The 25,800-nt window shown below is 39.3% G+C and overlaps 1 protein-coding gene and 1 pseudogene across 3 annotated transcripts in view; both read left to right on the top strand.

Moving 5' to 3' along the window:
- Positions 1 to 25,800, top strand: part of Frmd3 (FERM domain containing 3) — a 188,987-nt gene that overhangs the window by 24,153 nt on the left and 139,034 nt on the right. The window lies entirely within an intron of this gene.
- Positions 6,987 to 7,841, top strand: Gm11760 (predicted gene 11760; annotated as a pseudogene).

Below are 25,800 nucleotides of genomic sequence, written 5' to 3' on the forward strand. Positions count from 1 at the left end.
CATTTTGTCATTTCAAGGCCAGCATGATCTACACAGCATGTGGTCCGTTTGTGAGGGATACTCAGTGAGGTTCTGTCTACACACACACACACACACACACACACGGGGGGGGGGACCTTGGGGGGGAGAGATTAGATTCAAGTTATAAATATCTAAATTTGTATCTTGGACTTGGGTTTTATTAGATGAGAGCCTCAATTTACCTTATAAGACCTGTAAAAATATTATGCATTAGAGTTATTGAAAATATGGAAAGATTTAATGTACACAAAGTTTTATGCTTGATAATTGGAAGCTCACCTCACAAATAGAATCTGTTGTCAATAACTTAATGTGAGGAAACTCAGTTTCAAAGAAGATGGAATGTGGAGTTAATGTTTGCTGTATTTAACTAGGTCTGACTAAGACAGTTGTTTTTGTTTTTATTTTTTTGTTGTTTTGGTTTTTTTTCTTTTAAGTCCAGTGCCTTTCATTTCTTCTGTCTAGATGTCTATAAAGAAGTGGATGTTCACACTTTGAAATGTTTACTGGCCTTTTGGCAATGTGGTACATATCCAGGAGAGTAAAGCATTCTGCTTTTTCTGGATGGAACATGAGAAACAGCATGCATCCTGTGGTGGCATCTACAGCTGAGACATTGACAGAAAAGGACAGCTTAACAATATATTTGTTTATTTTGGCTAGGAAAAAGCAGGTTTTTTTAAGGTTGCTCACCACTATTTAGTAACATGGCTTTATGCTCTAGAACAGGAAAGAGATGTTTTCTCATCTATTGATGGGTTTTAAAGGCTGAAAATACTTAAATTCTATTTTCTTTTTCTGGGTTGTTGACCTTGATTCTTTGGTTAGGACTATTCTGGCTGATGTTCAGAACTCTTAAGCTTTTAATCTATAGATTATTTTGTGTTTATCCCATGAGGCTTAATGTGAATATTTAAATCCTCACTTTACAGAGGCACAGCACAGATTCAGGAACCAGGATTATTTGCCTTTTCTCTTTTTAAACCAGTGTAACTAACATACCAAGGTCCTTCCTTTGTGAACTACCTTGGTCTTGGATAACATAGTCACAAAACTCAGAGTCAATATTGTCCAACATTTGTTAGACTATCCTTTCAGCAATGGTGGTCTACACCATGCTGTTATAATATTCATTCCTAGAAATATCAGTGGCTCTGTACAACATTTCTTTTTCTGCTTATAAACTCATCTCCCATGGCAGTTGCATGTTTATTTTGATCATCATATCACACAGTGACGAAGTATGATTGAAGGCTGCATCACAAATAATATCACAGTAATTAAAAGATATTGTCGGATCCTCTGTGAGAGGGCTCCATACCTAAATAGCACCGGGACAGAGTGAGCCTCCCAGGAGCATGGGACAGCATGTGAGTGCAGGGAGGATCAGTACTGCTGCTCAGAGGAGCCCACCCAGAACCTTCAGAACGCAGGAACCTAGGAGCAGCCTGGAACAGAAGTCTTCCTGTCTCTGTCTGCACCTAGACCTGATCCTGTGCCACAGAGCTACATATACAAATACCACCAGTAGAGAGCTGGTCTCCCAGGAGTGCCTACACACCTGAAAACATAGAGAAGACCACCACTCCTCTTCAAATTCCTAGCCCAAGAGGGACACTCACAGAGCCATCAGAACACAGGAACCAAGAATCAGCTGGGGACCAGATCCTTCTGGTCTCTGTCTGCACTCCAGAGCTGACCCTGTACCATAGCTCTCTATACCCAAATCCTCCCAGAGAGAACTGGTCTCCCAGGAGTGCTGACACACAGGCTTTCAGGAAGGACAAACCAAAGTCATAGACAGCAAAACCAGCTAACACCAGAGATAACCAGATGTAGAAAGGTAAGGACAAGAACATAAACAACAGAAACCAAGACTACTTGGCATCATCAGTTGCCACCACAACTCAGTTCTCCCATCATAGTGAACTCTGGTTACCTCAACACACCAGAAAAGCAAGACCCTGATTTAAAATCACATCTCATGGTGATGATAGAGTACTTTAAGAAGGACATAAATAGCTCCCTTAAAGAAATACAGGAGAACACAAGTAAACAGGTAGAAGCCCTTAAAGAGGAAACACAAAAATCCCTTAAAGAATTACAGGAAAACACAACCAAACAGGTGAAGGAATTGAACAAAACCATCCAGGATCTAAAAGTAGAAGTAAAAGCAATAAAGAAATCACAAAGGGAGACAACAGTGGAGATGGAAAGCCTAGAAAATAGATGAGGAGACATAGATGCGAGCATCATCACCAGCAGAATACAAGAGATAGAAGAGAGAATCTCAGGTGCAGAATATACTATAGAAAACATTGACATAACAGTCAAAGAAAATGCAAAAACTTCCTAACCCAAAACATCCAGGAAATCCAGGACACAATGAGAAGACCTAAGGATAATAGGTATAGAAGAGAGTGAAGGTTCCCAACTTAAAAGACCAGTAAATATCTTCAACAAAATACAGAAGAAAACTTCCCTGACCTAAAGAAAGAGATGGCCATGAACATGCAAGAAACCTACAGAACTCCAAATAGATGGACCGAAAAAGAAGCTCCTCCCATTACACAATAATCAAAGCACAAAACTCATTAAACAAAGAAAGAATATTAAAAGGAGTAAGGGAAAAATGTCAAGTAACATATACAAACAGGCCAGTCAGAATTACACCAGACTTCTCACCAGAGACTATGAAAGTTAGAAGATTCTGAGGAGATCTCATACAGACCCTAAGAGAACACAAATGCTAACCCAGTCTACTATATCCAGCAAAACTTTCAGTTACCATAGATGAAGAAACCAAGATATTCCATGACAAAACCAAATTTACACAATATTTTTCCACAAATTCATCCCTACAAAGGATAATAGATGGAAAATGCCAACACAAGGAGCAAAACTACCCCTAGAAAAAGCAAGAAAGTAATCTTCTTTCAACAAACCCAATAGAAGATAACCACACAAACATAAAAATAACATCAATAATAATCGGGAGCAACATTCACTATTCCTTAATATCTCTTAACATCAATGGACTCAATTCCCCAATAAAAACATATAGACTATTAGACTGCATACATAAACAGGATCCAGCATTTTGCTGCATACAGGAAAAGCACCTCAGTGTCAAAGATAGGCACTACCTTAGAGTGAAGGGCTGGGGGAAAACAATTTTCTAAGCAAATAGTCCCAAGAAATAATATTCTAATATTGGATAAAATCGACTTTCAACCAAAAGTCATCAAAAAAGATAAGGAAGAGCACTTCATGCACATCAAAGGAAAAATCTACCTAGAAGAACTCTCAATTCTGAACATCTATGCTCCAAATGAAAGTGCACCCTGAATTCTCAACTGAGGAATACCAAATGACTGAGAAGCACCTAAAGAAATGTTCAACATCCTTAGTCATCAAGGAAATGCAAATTAAAACAACCCTGAGATTCCACCTCATACCAGTCAGAATGGCTAAGATCAAAAACTCAGGTAACAGGAGATGCTGGAGAGCATGTGGAGAAGGGGAACACTCCTCCACTGCTGGTGGGATTGGAAGCTGATACAACCACTCTGGAAACCAGTTTGTCAGTTCCTCAGAAAATTGGACATAGTACTACCTGAGGACCCAGAAATATCACTCCTGGATATATAACCAGAAGATGCTCCAACATGTCATAAGGACACATGCTCCATTATGTTCATAGCAGCTTTATTTATAATAGCCAGAAGCTGGAAAGAACCCAGATGTCCCTCAACAGAGGAATGGATACAGAAAATGTGGTACATTTACATAATGGAGTACTACTCAGCTATTAAAAACAATGAATTTATGAAATTCTTAGGCAAATGTATGGAACTAGAAAATATCATCCTGAATGAGGTAACCCAAACACAAAAGAACATTCACGGAATGCACTCCCTGATAAGTGGATATTAGCCCAGGAGCTATGAATACCCAAGATCCAATTCACAAACCACATGAAACTCAAGAAGAAGGAAGACCAAAATGTGGATACTTCAATCCTTCTTAGGAGGGGGAAACAAAATACCCATGGAAGGAGTTACAGAAACAAAGTGTGAAGCGAAGACTGAAGGAATAACCATCTAGAGACTGCCCCATCTGGGGATCCATCCCATACACTATCCCCAAACTTAGACACTACTGTGGATGCCAACACGTGCTTGCTGACAGGAGCCTGATATAGCTGTCTCTTAAGGGGCTCTACCAGATCCTGACCAATATGGATGTGGATGCTCACAGCCAACCATTGGACTGAGCACAGGGTCCCCAATGGAGGAACTAGAGAAAGGCCCCAAGGAACTGATGGGTTTTGCAGCCTCTTAGGAGGAACAACAATATAAACAAACCAGCACCTCCAGCGACTAAACCACCAACAAAAGAGTACACATGGAGGGATCAGAGGATGACCTTGTTGAACATCAATGGGAGGATAGGCCCTTGGTCCTGTGAAGGCTTTATGCCCCAGTGTAGGGAAATGCCAGGACCAGGAAGTAGGAGTGGGTGGGTTTGTGAGCAGGGGGAGGGGAAGCCAGGAAAGAGGACAACATTTGAAATGTAAATAAAGAAAATTAAAAAGAAAATTTTAAAAAGATATTGTCATGAATCCCTCAGTGGCTCATTGGCCTAAACAAATCATACCTTAAGACACATGGTTTGGTCATATACTTAGAAGGAAAAGAATCTAGTATATATAAATCTGTCCCAAATGATCGCCATACACTCTGGGACCAGACTCAGTATTCTTTGCTTTGATATGTCATTTGTAAACTCTACCCAAGGCACATATTCCTATTTCTACATTAAAGGGAGATTTATAGAGGTAATCTAACTACTCTAGAACCCACAGTCTTAAAACAGCAACTCTTCTCTATGATACTCTAAATGAGTTCATTTTCCTCTATTATGCTGCCTATAACAGTTTAGATTTTTATCTTCTCTCCCAACCTATGATCAAGTTCTGTACACTATAAACATCATTAAACATTACACACACACACACACACACACACACACACACACACACACACACAGTGTTCAGGAGGAAAGAGCACCAGCTTGAGCACGCTTGAGAGAGAGAGAGAGAGAGTTTATTATGTTGTTATCTTGACTTTACTAAAACTCATCAGGCTGCCCTAGAATTTTTCAAAGATCTTTCTGGCTCTGTATTCCTAATACTGGGAATACAGGCATGGGCTGTCAAATTGTATATATGTTTTGTTCATTAAACATGGCAACATCTGGGTCAGTAGCACTGTCTTACAGATACTTTTCCTAAGGAAGTCTATGTGCATCTGGAGTCTCAGGCTTGTAGATATCCCCTGGCTTCCTTTCAAGTATTTCTTTTCTTTTCTGGAGGTTATCTATGGAGTCATACACTGTGTAAGAGGAAAACAGGGTTGATGTAGAGCTGAGTCTTAGAACATTTTATGGCTCTCCCAACTGTGGCAGACAGAAAATACAGAACAAGAAAACTCTTTCTTTCTTTTGTTCCCAGTGTGGTTGTTTGACCTACTTAGGGTCTGTGCTGTAGTTGTCCATGGTCTGTGCTGTACCTGTCCGCGATAATGGATGCTCACACTTGTGCAGAAAACAGTCCTTTCTGAAAATCACAGGACAAGCAGAGGGAAATTATTTATGTTCCTTACTAAACACTCACTTGTATGGTCCTTTTAGGATGTCATCTGTCAATGACAAGCATAGCTATCTACAGATAGAACTTATTTTATCAATTTAAAAATAGACCTTCCAGGTTTTACCTATTTGGAGTAATATCATGCATACTTATCTATCCCATACTCTGTAGCTTACTTTAGAAAATACATTTGCTTTTCTTTTTTTAGAAAATTCTGTCAGGTTGTTTTCTTGATTCAGGCCTTTTCTTAATATGGTTACTAGTAATTTAGAAAGAATTTTTAGATTTTTTTTTCCTGGCACTTCCAGCCTCTCTGTGAGTTTGCTTATAGTATCAGAACAGGCAGTGTGTGGGAGGTGAAGCTGAAAGTAGAGGCTGATGCTGAAAAATAATGCACTCTTCCCTGTGCCCTCACATGCCCTCCTTATCTGTTTTTCTCCCACACAGCCTTTTGGGTTCTTAAGGATATCCTTTGCTTCACTTATTTAGCTTTGTTCAGTGACCTAAACACATATTTAAATGTAAAAATATGATAGCATCTTAATTTCTTGTAGCAATCAGTCAATAGGAATAGGACACTGGGCCAAATAAGATGTAGATGTGACCTCTCCTGTCTCTGTGGTGTTTTCTACTTATACAGAAGACTCAGTTATATGTATCTGGGTTACATGCCTGGGTTTCAGCCAGGTCAGAGTGGAGTAGACTCCATAAGAGAAACTGGTACCCAGGAAGATCCCAGTGGCTGTCATAAGTGGTGAGGATCTTAGAAAATTTATATAGGATAAATGGAATCTTGATTCAAGAATTTTGGAAATTCAGACTTCCATGATATCATAGAATTGGCATTCATTACAGGACAGAGAGATGACTGGGTCAAATGTCAAGGAAAATCTCAATGAAAATTTTTCAGTAAATGAAAATACTGAGTTACCACTGGCCATGGCCACAGGGCCTCTTCAGCTAGCCATAACCAAACATCTTCTCCTATACAGATGCAATTTGAATGCACTGAGGATTTGTTTAGCCCACTAATGAAGAAACGGAAGAATGACCAAATCAGTTCAAAGAAACATAGTAAGCATGCATATTCTCTGAAGTAGAATGATGTTAACACAAGATGGACCAAGGAATAGCTGTGATGGATCTAAGCAAGGTGATTAAATGATAAACTTTGAGGTGTAACTTCTTAGAAACAGAAATTATTTATGGCTTATAAATCTTCAATAAGTAAGTATCAAATTTCATAGTATCTATCCTAAAGGGTAGTTAATATGAAGTTTAATCAAATGTATATTTCTAAAGAATGAGGCGGCTCCACCAGCCAAGCAAGTTGCCCAAAGGGAAGAAGGCCAGGGGAAGAAGGTGGCCCCGGCCCTCGTCGTCGTCAAGAAACAGGAGGCCAAGAAGGTGGTCAACCCTCTGTTTGAGAAGAGGCCGAAAAACTTCGGCATTGGACAGGACATCCAGCCCAAAAGAGATCTAACGCGCTTTGTCAAATGACCCCGCTACATCAGGCTGAGGCCGCAAAAAGCCATCTTCTATAAGAGGCTCAAAGTACCTCCTGCAATTAACCAGTTCACCCAGGCCCTGGACAGGCAGACAGCTACTCAGCTGCTTAAGCTTGCCCACAAGTACAGGCCAGAGACAAAGCAAGAGAAGAAGCAAAGGCCACTGGCCCGTGCTGAGAAGAAAGCTGCTGGCAAAGGCAACTTCCCAACTTAGAGACCACCTGTCCTCCGAACATGAGTCAATACAGTCACCACCTTGGTGGAAAACAAGAAGGCTCAGTTGGTGGTGATTTCCCATAATGTAGACCCCATTGAGCTGGTGGTTTTCCCACCTGCCCTGTGTCGAAAGATGGGGGTGTCCTACTGCATCATCAAGGGAAAGGCCAGGCTGAGGCGACTGGTCCACAGGAAGACATGCACCACTGTTAGCTTCACACAGGTTAACCTGGAAGACAAGGGTGCTCTGGCTAAGTTAGTGGAAGCTATTAGGACCAATTATAATGACAGATATGAAGAGATCCGTCGCCACTGGAAGGCAACGTCCTGGTTCCTAAGTCTGTGGCTCGCATTTCCAAGCTGGAAAAGGCAAAGGCTAAAGAACTCGCCATTAAACTGGGTTAAATGTACACTAAGTTTTCTGTACATAAATATAACTACAATTTTTTTTTAAAATGAGGTGGCCATTATGTGACTATGTTGGAAAATGCTTTATGAGTCATTGAGAAGACACATAATCATGTCATGCCTGATTTTCAAGGTTTGGATATTTTTCTTGACAACATTATGTGATTATTACAGAAACTGTTCTTGTATCCAACATTAAAACAGCCTTAGGATTTCTCATTTGATATTTATTCTTTTTTTTAAATTTTTTTATATTTATTCTTTTTATTAAAATGTTTTTCATATACTGTTTTCCTCCCCCAACTGCACCCAGATAATCCCCACTGATCAAACTCTATGATTTTTTTCTCCTCTTTAAAAAAACAAACAACAAACAAACCATAATAAAAAACAACAAAAAAGAAACACATATCCACACCAACCCAAATTCATGAAAATACAAAATCAGAAATCATCTAGGATCAAGCCAAACAGGACACTGAAACAAAGAAGAAGACAAAGGCTCCGGTCACTAACCAAGAAGCTATCTCCCTTTGACATCTGTTTGTAAAGAAGTAATTCATTTTCTCACTGGGCATATTAACCACATTTAAGGGTGGGCCTCATGTTCTATAATAGATGATCAACACAAAATAAATTGAATTGTACTTTTTGTTTCATATTGCCTTGTTTGTACACAGAATAAACAGTGCATACCTACCTGGAAATGGCATGGATATTTTGGAGAAGGAAAAAAAAAAAAGTCTGTCTGTCATTCTTCCTTCTTTCCTTCCTTTCTTTCTTTCTTTCTTTCTTTCTTTCTCTCTCTCTCTCTCTCTTTCTCTTTCTTTCTTCCTTTCTTTCTTTCTGTCTTTATTTATTTATTTATTTCTTCCTCCCTTTCCTTCCTTCTTTCTTTCTTTCTCTCTCTCTCTCTTTCTTTTTCTTTCTTTATTTCTTCCTTCCTTCCTCCCTTTCCTTCCTTCTTTCTCTCTCTCTCTCTCTTTCTCTCTCTGTTTCTTTCTTTCTTTCTTTCTGTTTTTGTTTGTTTTGTCTAGTAACAGGGCAATTGAAGTGGATCATATGAATGTTAAAAATTACTATTTTATAAACCATATTTTTACTTAAGAAACTCACAGCTTTTCATTGCATTTGATACAAAGTTTTTCTTTCTGAATGAGTTGTTCTAGTTTTCATATACCCTCCTCCATCCAACAAATCTTAATTTATATTACACTAGAGAAAACAGTGATTAGCGTATATATGTTCTTATTTACTAAATATCTAGGTATAGTGAAGCCCTTTGAATCATTTGTCATTCCGGCTGTGAAGATAGTTCTGTCAATACTTCATTTAACTAGGAATCAATTCCCAATGCCACAGACCAGCAAACAGTTTTGAAAATAGTGAATGGATTGTTTAGTCTCAAGGAAGAGGATGCAAAGTTAAAACCAAAGTCAAGAGTTTTAAGGTGATGGACAGTTGTGTGGAGGACCAGGTGAGCTGGACAAGTGAGACTGGAACAGTGAGAAAGAAATTCATGTGTGCAGAGCTTCCAGGAAGACATTCTGTGAGTTCCTTACACGTCTTTTTCAAGAATGTCTGTCAGTTTCTTTCAATGGAATTACATTCTTGGAAGAAAAAATAAAACATAAGTTTTGTCTCAAGCCAGGTTCTAGAGATTTTTGATCAAATAATCCATTCATTCCCTGTATATTAAGGTCTGAAAAAAATCCCAGTAAAATCAGTGGGGCAAAGAAATATTCAAAAGTAAATTTATTCACATCCTTAATCATCAGGGAAATGCAAATCAAAACAACCCTGAGATTCCACTTCACTCCAATCAGAATGGCTAAGATCAAAAATTCAGGTGACAGCAGATGCTGGCGAGGATATGGAGAAAGAGAACACTCCTCCATTGTTGGTGGGATTGCAAGCTTGTACAACCACTCTGGAAATCAGTCTGGTGGTTTCTCAGAAAATTGGACATAGTACTACCAGAGGATCCCGCAATACCTCTCCTGGGCATATATCCAGAAGATGTCCCGACCGGTAAGAAGGACACATGCTGCACTATGTTCATAGCAGCCTTATTTATAATAGCCAGAAGCTGGAAAGAACCCAGATGCCCCTCAACAGAGGAATGGATACAGAAAATGTGGTACATTTACACAATGGAGTACTACTCAGCTATTTAAAAAAATGAATTTATGACATTCCTAGGCAAATGGGCATCATCCTGAGTGAGGTAACCCAATCACAAAGGAACTCACACAATATGTACTCACTGATAAGTGGATATTAGCCCAGAAACTTAGGATACCCAAGATATAAGATACAATTTGCTAAACGCATGAAATTCAAGAAGAACGAAGACTAAAGAGTGGACACTTTGCCCCTTCTTAGAAATGGGAACAAAACACCCATGGAAGGAGTTACAGAGAGCTGTGACGAAAGGATGGACCATCTAGTGATTGCCATATGCAGGAACCCATCCCATAATCAACTTCCAAACGCTGACACCATTGCATACACTAGCAAGATTTTGCTGAAAGGACCCAGATAGAGCTGTCTCTTGTGAGACTATGCCGGGACCTAGCAAACACAGAAGTGGATGATCACAGTCAGCTATTGGATGGATCACACGGCTCCCAATGGAGGAGCTAGAGAAATTACCCAAGGAGCTAAAGGGAACTGCCACCCTATAGGTGGCAATATGAACTAACCAGTACCCCGGAGCTCTTGTCTCTAGCTGCATATGTATCAAAAAATGGCCTAGTCAGCCATCACTGCAAAGAGAGGCCCATTGGACTTGCAAACTTTATATGAACCAGTACAGGGGAACCCCAGGGCCTAAAAGGGGGAGTGGGCAGGTAGGGGATTTGGGGTGGGTATGGGGAACTTTTGGGATAGCATTGAAAATGTAAACGAGGAAAATACCTAATAAAAAATTTATATTTAGGATATGCTGAATCAAGATCTAAGGATGAAGTAAGGAAACTCCCTTTGGTAGCATTCCGGGACATCTTTTTAAAAATTGAGAATCACTCAAATAGCTGTTATATTATTTCTACACTCCTCCTACCCTATGTGGTGAATAAAAACAGTAAAATCTGTCAGAACAGATTCTCTCAGTGTTGTCAATTTGACTTCTTGTTAAGCTATCTAGACACACACAAAAAAATCCACCTAAAGCATAGATGTTTAAAAAATAACCTTGCTAACAATGATGTTCATGGTTTCATGGTTTTAGGAAAGACTCTTATTTCCTCGATGACTCTACAGTAAGACTATTGTCAATACTTTTGTCCTAGACCCCTGGGCCTTCTCATTAACTTTTCTTATCACATTAGATTCACATCTGACTTTAAAGAGGCACAAACTTGTTTTGTACAAAAACTACTTGAATTCCTCAGAATTCCAAATAGACCAGACCAGAAGCTTTTCAGGCTGAATGTTCACGTAGAAGGCTCTGAAGAAGTAGTGGAAGTCCCTATGTATATCACTGTTCCCGTAACATCTCTTTAGGTAGCTATAGAATTGAGATGCTCTGAATAAGCAATCTTAACCAAGAAATTCTGCTGTTAGCATCTCAGGTGAATTGTGTTAATGTGTTCGAAGGAGAAGCTGTAGACTTCCAACCATATTTTATAGCTTATCTTCTCCCACTCCTACTCCTTACTCCCCACTGAAAACTATAAAAATGTCTACATTGTAAGTCTATGACATTGGGGGAGAACAATTCATTATCATTATTTTATTTAATATTGGTTTTGATGATAGGACAGAGGCATAGCTCAATATATTGCTGACAGTCATCTTGAGAGTATTATTTCGTCTTAGAACTCCCCATTTAGGTAAAATCAGGACTTCTTACTTCCAAGAAGAAAAGAAATGAGCCTCTATCAAATATATTTGGAGATTTATTTACAGATACTTTTTAACTTCAATGTTAAGAATAAAAGTGAACTGAAAGACACTCTGGGAAAGAATAAGACATCCAAGCATGAGTATAGGTTTCACAAAAGACAGTCACACTTATATTGCTCTATAATTAGTGGAATATAATATAACTTTTGTGGCACTCAAAGTTGCTAAGAGCACCTCCTCTTTTCTCTCTATCATTGTGTAATACCTGTAGTTTGTAAGATATCTGTAGTTTATAAAGGACAATGCCTAGGTTTAGGAAAGAGGTGGGAATGTTTGAGATTACGTAACATTTGGCCCTAGGAAGCAGAGTTCTTTGGCTGTCTTTAACATCTCTGATATCTAACTTCTCATAGCCGGCATTATAGTTGAGCACACAGACTTTGACAATGTGGCTAAGGGTAACTACTACCAAGCCCTTTATTAATATACTTCTTTCATGTAGAACCCCTTCATTTGTTTGCCTTCTGCAGTGTTTAAAAAAATAATCATTTTCTTAAAAAGATTTGTCTTGTGTTATCTTTTATATTCTTGTTATATTTAACTTGCCAACAAATATTTCATTAGGCTTTGGGTGGGTGTTCTCTGACCTTTGCTTTGAATATTTCTCTTTCTAGCCTTTGAATTCCCAGAAGCCTTGAAGAAGTGGGTAGTACTTTCCATGGTGTGGCAGTGGGTTTTACTGTAATTCACATAGAAAATCTTGGAATGAGAGTGGGCTTTGGGGTAATAAAGGCAGGCAGACTGTGGGAAGAGAATGAAATGAAAGACACATAGTCACATTCTTCCTGGCCCCTGGGTTATCCTCGTGGGTTCTTGCCATGTGGCAGCTCTACAGTGTTCTCCCAAAATTGATTCCTGAGTGTTGGAGTAACTCATTGTCAGGGATGATACAAAAGTAGCTTGTAGGAGAGAAGATTGTAGCCAGTAGGTAAGTTAACCAGCTTCTAGTGGAGGGATCAGCCATGAGTCAGAAAAGAATTACCCATGTGATTTTTATTTTTAATATTTCACTGATTTATTTGCTTGCTTGTTTATTGTATGTATATACACCATGGCACACATGTGGATGTAAGAGGACGACTTCTGGCAGACAGTTCTTTCAACTATGTGAGTCTCTGGAATTTAACTGAGGTACTTAAACTTGCCAGCATCCACTTTGCCTGCTGAGCGATGTCACCAGGCTTGTATGTTTTCTTTCCAATGCAACATTTATAACTTTAATATATTCATGTACATACTAAATGATCTATGTAAACACATGAATACATTTTTTATAGACATTAAAGTTCAAAATCAGTTCACTGTAGTATTAACTGCTACTCTTCAGACATCTCATGTTTCTTGCCCATTTAAGAAGGAACCTGAGGCCAGCAAACACTTGCTGATATTTTCAAACTCTAGTGTCTCAGAATAAAGAATGTGCCCAAGGAGACATGGATATTGAGCTGGATAGTTTTTTCATCACCTTGATACAGGTGGTGTCATCTTGCAAAAGGTAACTTCAATTGAAGAAATCCCTCTATCATATTATCTGTAGGCAAGTGTGGAGGACATTTTCTTGATTAATAATTGATTCGGGAGGGAGAAGCTAACTATGGGCAATACCACCCTTGGACAGCTGGTTCTTTGTTATATTAAAAATCAGTCTGAGAAACCTATGAGAAGCAAGCTAGTAAACAGCGTTCCCCTATGGGCTCTGCTTTAGTTCCTACCTCTAGGTTTCTACCTTGAGTTAATACCTTTAGTTTCATCAATGGACTCTATACATGTTAGCCAAATAAAACCTTTTCTCCTGAAGTTGCTTATGGTCAGTATCTTGTTATTTCTTATAACCTATCTCAAAACCAGAAATCTAATTTTATGCCTTCTAATCTACAGTTCAGGCTTACCTTCCTTCTGAGTTTTTCATTTGAGGTTTTGTTTCAGTATAGTGATTCTATTTTTTCTGTTAAATTCTACTTTCACGTCATGAATTATTTTTCCATTATTTCATTCAACTATTTTTACAGTCTTCCCTGAGGCATTTATTCATATTGTTCCTGAGGCCCTTGGATATATTCATAATTGGTGTTTTGAATTTCCTTGTCCTGCTTTTTCTATACATATATTTCTTTGTAATTTGTAGCCCATGATTGCATGTAACATTTTCTTAACTCTTCTCTGCTAATTAGCAGTGGAAAACCCAAAACAAAACAAGACAAAAAACACCCTGAAACAAACAAACAAACAAACAGAAAGCCTAGCTTTAAGAGGAGAGGCAATATGATGATTTTCAGACTCTAAACAAATTTATAGTCTAGTACCAACATTATGACTGTGATACTGTTAAGTTCTCTAAGCCTAGGCTGAAAGAGTCTGAAATTCAATTTTTGAAAAGTAGACCTAACTTTCCCATCAAGTTCCCATTGCAGGATTGATTAGAAATTTTCATATGTCTCTCCTGAACTTCCTTCTCTACTAGGCATGTGGCGACATGGCTTCCTCCATGTGCATACATGTGTGCCAACATACAGACACACAGCGGACGAGGAATATGCTTGGCCACCAGAATAATTTGTTACATGTATTTAAAAACTAGAAGGCTGGATTCCCCAATTATACCTCCTCCTCATTTCAAGGGATTAGTCATGGACAAAGAAAAACATCTTGATTATACTTGTATCTGTTCTGACAACACAGAACAGAAGCCAAGGTTGTTTTGTTTTTCAGAAACTAAAAATATGCAGAATGCCTGGTAGCACTTTAGTCATTGCTATCAGCTGTTACAAATCCTTTTTTGTTCATTAAGCCTCCTCTGCCTTTTTTTTTACTCTGTGGCAGATGGGAGGTTCCTGGAAAAAGGAAAATATATGCACTCTGCCAGCTTTTTATTCTTGAAGATCATGCTTATTCGTGTCTCAGCAAGGCTCCAATGCAGAACCTACCAGGCTTCATGAATACAGAAAGCACTCTGGGTTCTTTTGCCTGATAATAACTGAGGTTGGTTAAAATATCAAATGTAGGAAAGGCTTAATTCAGTGGTCAGCTTGTGTATCCCTTGTTTTGAATCAAATAATTTCCTATGGACCACTTATCCTAAAGTCAAATGTGTGAAGCTTCTCTGTTTCAGAAATATAGTTGTCTCAACTCAGTGTTCATTATCTATGATATCTTGAAGTTTATGATAACTGAGTATTTGCAGTATGTGGAATATTCATTATTAATTTTTTTAGTTTTCTTTGAGTCGGTGTAATTTCCATGTTCCCGTAGGTCTGAGCTAGTAAATCTTCAGTTCATCTGGGAAATTTTAATTGTAAATTAAAATTCTCTTTGATGAAGATGTTCACTGAGGATAAAGTGAAGATCTTCCTTTTAGGATTCCATCTGCAGAAGGCATTCACAGATATATATTCAAAATGTGCAAAATATACATAAAAAGAATCATCTTTTTGTGGAGTAATATTTCCCTGTGGTTTTATTTTTTTATTAGGTATTTATTTCATTTACATTTCCAATGCTATCCCAAAAGTCCCACACACGCTCCCCCACCCACCCACTCCCACTTTTTGGTCCTGGCGTTCCCCTGTACTGGGGCATATAAAGTTTGAATGAACAATGGGCCTCTCTTTCTACTGATGGCCGACTAGGCCATCTTCTGATACATATACAGCTAGAGACAGGAGCTCCGGGGGGTACTGGTTAGTTCATAATGTTGTTCCACCTGTAGGGTTGCAGATCCCTTTAGCTCCTTGGGTACTTTCTCTAGCTCCTCCATTGGGGGCCCTGTGATCCATCCAATAGCTGACTGTGAGCATCCACTTCTGTGTTTGCTAGGCCCCGGCATAGCCTCACAAGAGACAGCTACATCTGGGTCCTTTCAGCAAAATCTTGCTAGTGTGTGCAATGTTGTCAGCGTTTGGAGGCTGATTATGGGATGGATCCCGTTTAGAGTGCCTGTTTTACACTTGTTATATCTTATGCCCACATATAGAGATAGAGATATGTAAAATAAAGCCTTGTAGGCAACAAAGATAAATGTTGCTAGTGATACCAGTGGGCGATAACAAGCTACTCATGTGTGTTCATTCATTCATATTTTTAAGTTTTCCTATAATGAAACTTTTACTGAGTTAGTTATCAGTATAGTGCACTTCTTTTTAACCATGTAGAACAAGACTATATTCTTTGAAGGTAAAGTGCAGAAAATATTCTTTTAATGCACTGTGAAAAAAAACTCAAGCATTATTAAAACTTGAAAGCCAGACTCCCAATTATCCTATTAGCTAGAGAACATCACTCAGTTTCAAACAAGGACAAATAGAAGCAAGAGAGTAAGGCAAATAAAAATAACTCTAATCTTAACGTCCATGGTTTCCTACCTCTGCCAACCACTGACCTGGGAAATTAGCAACACTGTGGGGCTCCCCAAGTGCCCATGTGTACACCAATAGGCTTAGTTGATGTAGGTGGAGGACCATTCCTGACTAAAGCTTTGGAATAAATTTCTTACTATTTCTTTAGCCTTGGTGTGTTTCACTGAGTTCTGAATGCAGTTAGCCGGGCTCCTTGCAAATTTATAAGGAAATTTGGAGAGATGGGCTTGAGGATGAATAAAAATGGTTTTAAAATGTATATCGTTCCTTCACCTAGAGTCCTGGAATAAAGGTAGACCAGAGTCAACAGAGATGTTTAGCTTGGCATGTTTATTAGAATGGGTACATCTGTTTTTGTTTTTTTTTTTTTTCTTTTTTTGGTTAAATACCTAATTATGTTTCACTGCACACCAACAACTTATTTTCTTTTTCAGCAATTTTATCATATTTTCCCCATAAATACTCCACTATGTAAAAATTCTGGGAATGTAACTTTAAGACTAATGCAGAGCTTCTTGGGCTAAGCATAAGAAAGCAAATGCGATCTTGGTCCAGGACCCGCCGAACTTAGGAAATTAGTCTGAACAGGTGAGAGGGTGCGCCAGAGAACCTGACAGCTTCTGGAACAGGCGGAAGCACAGAGGCGCTGAGGCAGCACCCTGTGTGGGCCGGGGACAGCCGGCCACCTTCCGGACCAGAGGACAGGTGCCCACCCGGCTGGGGAGGCGGCCTAAGCCACAGCAGCAGCGGTCGCCATCTTGGTCTGGGACCCGCCGAACTTAGGAAATTAGTCTGAACAGGTGAGGGGGTGCGCCAGAGAACCTGACAGCCTCTGGAACAGGCGGAAGCACAGAGGCGCTGAGGCAGCACCCTTTGTGGGCCGGGGACAGCCAGCCACCGTCCGGACCGGAGGACAGGTGCCCGCCCGGCTGGGGAGGCGGCCTAAGCCACAGCAGCAGCGGTCGCCATCTTGGTCCCGGGACTCCAAGGAACTTAGGAATTTAGTCTGCTTGGGTGAGAGTCTGTACCACCTGGGAACTGCCAAAGCAACACAGTGTCTGAGAAAGGTCCTGTTTTGGGCCTTCTTCTTCGGCCAGGAGGAGGTCCAAATACAAGATATCTGCGCACCTTCCCTGTAAGAGAGCTTGCCAGCAGAGAGTGCTCTGAGCACTGAAACTCAGAGGAGAGAATCTGTCTCCCAGGTCTGCTGATAGACGGTAACAGAATCACCAGAAGAACAATCTCTAAACAGAGTCAACTATAACTACTAACTCCAGAGATTACCAGATGGCGAAAGGTAAACGGAGGAATCTTACTAACAGGAACCAAGACCACTCACCATCACCAGAACCCAGCACACCCACTTCGCCCAGTCCAGGGAACCCCAACACACCTGAGAACCTAGACCTAGATTTAAAAGCATATCTCATGATGATGGTAGAGGACATCAAGAAGGACCTTAATAAATCACTTAAAGAAATACAGGAGAACACTGCTAAAGAGTTACAAGTCCTTAAAGAAAAACAGGAAAACACAATCAAACAGGTAGAAGTCCTTACAGAAAAAGAGGAAAAAACATACAAACAGGTGATGGAAATGAACAAAACCATACTAGACCTAAAAAGGGAAGTAGACACAATAAAGAAAACTCAAAGCGAGGCAACACTAGAGATAGAAACCCTAGGAAAGAAATCTGGAACCATAGATTTGAGCATCAGCAACAGAATACAAGAGATGGAAGAGAGAATCTCAGGTGCAGAAGATTCCATAGAGAACATCGGCACAACAATCAAAGAAAATGGAAAATGCAAAAAGATCCTAACTCAAAATATCCAGGAAATCCAGGACACAATAAGAAGACCAAACGTACGGATAATAGGAGTGGATGAGAATGAAGATTTTCAACTCAAAGGTCCAGCAAACATCTTCAACAAAATTATTGAAGAAAACTTCCCAAATCTAAAGAATGAGATGCATATGAACATACAAGAAGCCTACAGAACTCCAAATAGACTGGACCAGAAAAGAAATTCCTCCCGACACATAATAATCAGAACATCAAATGCACTAAATAAAGATAGAATACTAAAAGCAGTAAGGGAAAAAGGTCAAGTAACATATAAAGGCAAGCCTATCAGAATTACACCAGGTTTTTCACCAGAGACTATGAAAGCCAGAAGAGCCTGGACAGATGTTATACAGACACTAAGAGAACACAAACTGCAGCCCAGGCTACTATACCCAGCCAAACTCTCAATTATCATAGAGGGAGAAACCAAAGTATTCCACGACAAAACCAAATTCACGCATTATCTCTCCACGAATCCAGCCCTTCAAAGGATAATAACAGAAAAAAACCAATACAAGAATGGGAACAACGCCCTAGAAAAAACAAGAAGGTAATCCCTCAACAAACCTAAAAGAAGACAGCCACAAGAACAGAATGCCACCTTTAACAACTAAAATAACAGGAAGCAACAATTACTTTTCCTTAATATCTCTTAACATCAATGGTCTCAACTCGCCAATAAAAAGACATAGACTAACAAACTGGCTACACAAACAAGACCCAACATTTTGCTGCTTACAGGAAACTCATCTCAGAGAAAAAGATAGACACTACCTCAGAATGAAAGGCTGGAAAACAATTTTCCAAGCAAATGGTATGAAGAAACAAGCAGGAGTAGCCATCCTAATATCTGATAAGATTGACTTCCAACCCAAAGTCATCAAAAAAGACAAGGAGGGACACTTCATTCTCATCAAAGGTAAAATCCTCCAAGAGGAACTCTCAATTCTGAATATCTATGCTCCAAATACAAGAGCAGCCACATTCACTAAAGAAACTTTAGTAAAGCTCAAAGCACACATTGCGCCTCACACAATAATAGTGGGAGACTTCAACACACCACTTTCACCAATGGACAGATCATGGAAACAGAAACTAAACAGGGACACACTGAAACTAACAGAAGTGATGAAACAAATGGATCTGACAGATATCTACAGAACATTTTATCCTAAAACAAAAGGATATACCTTCTTCTCAGCACCTCATGGTACCTTCTCCAAAATTGACCACATAATAGGTCACAAATCAGGCCTCAACAGATTCAAAAATATTGAAATTGTCCCATGTATCCTATCAGATCACCATGCACTAAGGCTGATCTTCAATAACAAAATAAATAACAGAAAGCCAACATTCACATGGAAACTGAACAACACTCTTCTCAATGATACCTTGGTCAAGGAAGGAATAAAGAAAGAAATTAAAGACTTTTTAGAGTTTAATGAAAATGAAGCCACAACGTACCCAAACCTTTGGGACACAATGAAAGCATTTCTAAGAGGGAAACTCATAGCTATGAGTGCCTTCAAGAAAAAACGGGAGAGAGCACATACTAGCAGCTTGACAACACATCTAAAAGCTCTAGAAAAAAAGGAAGCAAATACACCCAAGAGGAGTAGACGGCAGGAAATAATCAAACTCAGGGGTGAAATCAACCAAGTGGAAACAAGAAGAACTATTCAAAGAATTAACCAAACGAGGAGTTGGTTCTTTGAGAAAATCAACAAGATAGATAAACCCTTAGCTAGACTCACTAAAGGGCACAGGGACAAAATCCTAATTAACAAAATCAGAAATGAAAAGGGAGACATAACAACAGATCCTGAAGAAATCCAAAACACCATCAGATCCTTCTACAAAAGGCTATACTCAACAAAACTGGAAAACCTGGACGAAATGGACAAATTTCTGGACAGATACCAGGTACCAAAGTTGAATCAGGATCAAGTTGACCTTCTAAACAGTCCCATATCCCCTAAAGAAATAGAAGCAGTTATTAATACTCTCCCAGCCAAAAAAAGCCCAGGACCAGACGGGTTTAGTGCAGAGTTCTATCAGACCTTCAAAGAAGATCTAACTCCAGTTCTGCACAAACTTTTTCACAAGATAGAAGTAGAAGGTATTCTACCCAACTCATTTTATGAAGCCACTATTACTCTGATACCTAAACCACAGAAAGATCCAACAAAGATAGAGAACTTCAGACCAATTTCTCTTATGAACATCGATGCAAAAATCCTTAATAAAATTCTCGCTAACCGAATCCAAGAACACATTAAAGCAATCATCCATCCTGACCAAGTAGGTTTTATTCCAGGGATGCAGGGATGGTTTAATATACGAAAATCCATCAATGTAATCCATTATATAAACAAACTCAAAGACAAAAACCACATGATCATCTCGTTAGATGCAGAAAAAGCATTTGACAAGATCCAACACCCATTCATGATAAAAGTTCTGGAAAGATCAGGAATTCAAGGCCAATACCTAAACATGATAAAAGCAATCTACAGCAAACCAGTAGCCAACATCAAAGTAAATGGAGAGAAGCTGGAAGCAATCCCACTAAAATCAGGGACTAGACAAGGCTGCCCACTTTCTCCCTACCTCTTCAACATAGTACTTGAAGTATTAGCCAGAGCAATTCGACAACAAAAGGAGATCAAGGGGATACAAATTGGAAAAGAGGAAGTCAAAATATCACTTTTTGCAGATGATATGATAGTATATATAAGTGACCCTAAAAATTCCAACAGAGAACTCCTAAACCTGATAAACAGCTTCGGTGAAGTAGCTGGATATAAAATTAACTCAAACAAGTCAATGGCCTTTCTCTACACAAAGAATAAACAGGCTGAGAAAGAAATTAGGGAAACAACACCCTTCTCAATAGCCACAAATAATATAAAATATCTCGGCGTGACTCTAACGAAGGAAGTGAAAGATCTGTATGATAAAAACTTCAAGTCCCTGAAGAAAGAAATTAAAGAAGATCTCAGAAGATGGAAAGATCTCCCATGCTCATGGATTGGCAGGACCAACATTGTAAAAATGGCTATCTTGCCAAAAGCAATCTACAGATTCAATGCAATCCCCATTAAAATTCCAACTCAATTCTTCAACGAATTAGAAGGAGCAATTTGCAAATTCATCTGGAATAACAAAAAACCGAGGATAGCAAAAACTCTTCTCAAGGATAAAAGAACCTCTGGTGGAATCACCATGCCTGACCTAAAGCTTTACTACAGAGCAATTGTGATAAAAACTGCATGGTACTGGTATAGAGACAGACAAGTGGACCAATGGAATAGAATTGAAGACCCAGAAATGAACCCACACACCTATGGTCACTTGATCTTCGACAAGGGAGCCAAAACCATCCAGTGGAAGAAAGACAGCATTTTCAACAATTGGTGCTGGCACAACTGGTTGTTATCATGTAGAAGAATGCGAATCGATCCATACTTATCTCCTTGTACTAAGGTCAAATCTAAGTGGATCAAGGAACTTCACATAAAACCAGAGACACTGAAACTTATAGAGGAGAAAGTGGGGAAAAGCCTTGAAGATATGGGCACAGGGGAAAAATTCCTGAACAGAACAGCAATGGCTTGTGCTGTAAGATCGAGAATTGACAAATGGGACCTAATGAAACTCCAAAGTTTCTGCAAGGCAAAAGACACTGTCTATAAGACAAAAAGACCACCAACAGACTGGGAAAGGATCTTTACCTATCCTAAATCAGATAGGGGACTAATATCCAACATATATAAAGAACTCAAGAAGGTGGACCTCAGAAAATCAAATAACCCCCTTAAAAAATGGGGCTCAGAACTGAACAAAGAATTCTCACCTGAGGAATACCGAATGGCAGAGAAGCACCTGAAAAAATGTTCAACATCCTTAATCATCAGGGAAATGCAAATCAAAACAACCCTGAGATTCCACCTCACACCAGTGAGAATGGCTAAGATCAAAAATTCAGGTGACAGCAGATGCTGGCGAGGATGTGGAGAAAGAGGAACACTCCTCCATTGTTGGTGGGATTGCAGGTTTGTACAACCACTCTGGAAATCAGTCTGGCGGTTCCTCAGAAAATTGGACATAGTACTACCGGAGGATCCAGCAATACCTCTCATGGGCATATATCCAGAAGAAGCCCCAACTGGTAAGAAGGACACATGCTCCACTATGTTCATAGCAGCCTTATTTATAATAGCCAGAAACTAGAAAGAACCCAGATGCCCCTCAACAGAGGAATGGATACAGAAAATGTGGTACATCTACACAATGGAGTACTACTCAGCTATTAAAAAGAATGAATTTATGAAATTCCTAGCCAAATGGATGGACCTGGAGAGCATCATCCTGAGTGAGGTAACACAATCACAAAGAAACTCACACAATATGTACTCACTGATAAGTGGATACTAGCCCAAAACCTAGGATACCCACGATATAAGATACAATTTCCTAAACACATGAAACTTAAGAAAAATGAAGACTGAAGTGTGGACACTATGCCCCTCCTTAGATTTGGGAACAAAACACCCATGGAAGGAGTTACAGAAACAAAGTTTGGAGCTGAGATGAAAGGATGGACCATGTAGAGACTGACATATCCAGGGATCCACCCCATAATCAGCATCCAAACGCTGACACCATTGCATATACTAGCAAGATTTTATCGAAAGGACCCAGATGTAGCTGTCTCTTGTGAGACTATGCCGGGGCCTAGCAAACACAGAAGTGGATGCTCACAGTCAGCTAATGGATGGATCACAGGGCTCCCAATGGAGGAGCTAGAGAAAGTACCCAAGGAGCTAAAGGGATCTTCAACCCTATAGGTGGAACAACATTATGAACTAACCAGTACCCCTGAGCTCTTGACTCTAGCTGCATATGTATCAAAAGATGGCCTAGTCGGCCATCACTGGAAAGAGAGGCCCATTGGACACGCAGACTTTGTGTGCCCCGGTACAGGGGAACGCCAGGGCCAAAGGGGGGGAGTGGGTGGGTAGGGGAGTGGGGGTGGGTGGGTAAGGGGGACTTTTGGTATAGCATTGGAAATGTAAATGAGCTAAATACCTAATAAAAAATGGAAAAAAAAAAAAAAAAAGAAAGCAAATGCATTGTATTGTTAAATGATTGGTTATTTAAGCTTTCTAGAAAACACACACACACACACACACACACACACACACACACACACACACACACACACACACACCTGCCTCCTTTGCCAGCAGTCCACACCTTCCCTGTCTCCTGATCTAGAACCACTTGTTGTAAAGGGCTTCCCAACCCTTGCTCTCCAGCCAAAGTTGGAATATGAGAAGGAAACAAGCCAAAGATCACAAAACAAAAAACAAAAACAAAACTGTCCATAATTTGAAGGACACCTATATAAGAATTACCACACTGCAGTTTATGCACACTCCTATACTTTATGCAAACAAGAAGGCCAGCACCAGATTCTCCCTGCTCTCTTGCATCAAGGGAAGTCTGCATAGGCTACAGGTTCTGATGGGTTTCCCAGGGCTCAGAAAGAAAGAGAGAAGGTATCAATCAGTTCTTGCAAACTAAGAAACAGGCCTGGTGGTCACCCTCCCTCAGCCTTCAGTACAGCTCCCCCAAGTTAAATGCTACTCGTCTGAAAGTTGGGTTTAGACTTTAAGAGATTACCTAAGGGTCTAAGGGTCTTCATGTGGAGATCGGTTAAAGTTACCCAATGTCTGTGAGAACACAGGCTATTGAAGAAAATAGGCATATTTTGAATGTGACTAAATCTCCTGCCTAACTTTCTAAGTTTCATTCTTCTGCTATTCTAGCTAGTTTTTCTTTATTCTCTATACTTTCTTTGCAGTCACTCAAAATACTCCACAAAACTTCCCATCACACTCTTTATTTATACACTGCCTTTTGGGAACAAAGCCTTTTTCTTCCTGTCACAACTCTGCAGTTGGTACATTAATACACAACTGCAGGCCTAGCATGGTGGCTCAGGCCTTTAATTCCAGCACTCGTGAGGCAGGGATCTCTGTGAGCTCAAGGAGAACTTGATTTACAAAGAGACTTACAGGATGTCCAGTGCTACACAGAAATACCTTGACTGGACGAACAAAAACAACAACAACAATAAAAATAACAACAACAACAAAATAGATAACATCCACAGGACCGACCCCCATAGCACAGTGCCCATATCCAGAGGATACGTGTCTCATCCTCAGACTCCACTAACAGTTGGTGAGCCAGCGTGATCAGCTTTCATATTGTTCCGAGATGTTCTGATCTCTTGAACAGAGGCTCACCTCTCTGTTTATTAAATATAACACAACAGATATAATATGGAAAAGGAATGAGAAACTTTTCATTTTATATTTTCTAAGAGTCTTACAAAGGAAGAAATAGTTTTTCTGACGATGTTGACCTAGAAGAGCACACAAAGCCACAGTCACATGTCATCCATCTATACTCACATTTTGTTCTCAACACTTTTTTGTGAGGTGTTGCTTTTAACACCTCACTGTTTCCAGTAAATGGTCTTATATCTAGTCATCTTAGGCACATATAAGTTTCTCTGCATCAGGGCATGAATGGGCAACAAAGAGAAATAGGGGGCATGGGTATAAACGCAAACCAAGCATCCAGCTTAATTTCTAAGTTAATTATATCAGGAATACAAATTTAAGTAAGACTGATTACATTCTTATCATCAAAGATTAATAAATTCTGAACAGTTTGAATAGACAGAATGATACATAAAGTTTCAGCTAACTCTGATAATTAGTCTTTACAACATCAGCCAGCAGCCAGGTTGGAATAACAGTTTCCTAATCCCAAAGTATCATGGTGTTTTGTTGACAAAACAGAACATGCTCATAAATTTGTTGTAGCAAATTTACCATCAGTTTGGCTCATCCCTTTGTCACCTATACCTGTGTGTTATTCCAGCCTGGTTGGTTATTAATCAACTGTATTTGGCTTGAGACTTTCTTTCATTGTTTTCCCTGAGTGAGAAGTTTGAGTATAATAAACAGAAAAGCAAATTTGCCTTAGCTTCAATAATAGATGGACATCATGACATCTATTTACATTCATATTAATAGTTTAACAATGTGAATACAAAGACTTCACTTCTCTGGATATTAGGTTCTAGCCAATGTGTTTCAGACTGTGGCAGTAGTTATAGGCTGTATGTCCTTGTCTATTACTTAGAGGTAAGAGAAAGTCTTTTCTTGAACTCTTTCAGTAAGTAAACAGAAACTGTACTAAAATCTCTAATAAGTGACTTCATATGCTATATTGTATGTGCTTTCTTGAACCAGTCAGACAAGAGAAGAAGAATTATCTTTAGATCAGTCTAGCCTGTGCTCTGGAGATAAGGATGGGTCCTAGTTCTTTTAGACTATAATGTGAATTTGCATATCAATAATCATGCACATAGTTGCACAATATTGGGGTGCCATTAGCAGAGACGTAGGAGTATTGGGATCCTGGGCAGTCATCCAGTGACTTCCTTATATTGTACTTAGCATTTTTTGAAAACACAGAGCTTGCCTTTACTAGATATATTCTGTTTTGTAACCCACTTTTCATTCCAATCTGTGTCCTAATTCTAATAGCTACCATGGGATGAATATTAACTAAATCAGTGGATCATTAGGAGATTAAAGGTGTAGTCTGTGAAAGCTGTTCATGACATACACTGTTTAATTAAATAAGTGCAGTTTTCTATTATTGCGTTTTTACCTTCATTCCTGATGGTAACTTCCAAACTCTTAGCTTTAGCTTAGAATCATCCTTTTGAGTAGTGTCTCTTTTTAACTTAACCAACATTTCAAAAGTTTCAAAATGCCTTAGATTAGACCTTTA

Source organism: Mus musculus, chromosome 4 (assembly GCF_000001635.26).
Source record: "Mus musculus strain C57BL/6J chromosome 4, GRCm38.p6 C57BL/6J".
Lineage (NCBI taxonomy): Eukaryota > Metazoa > Chordata > Mammalia > Rodentia > Muridae > Mus > Mus musculus.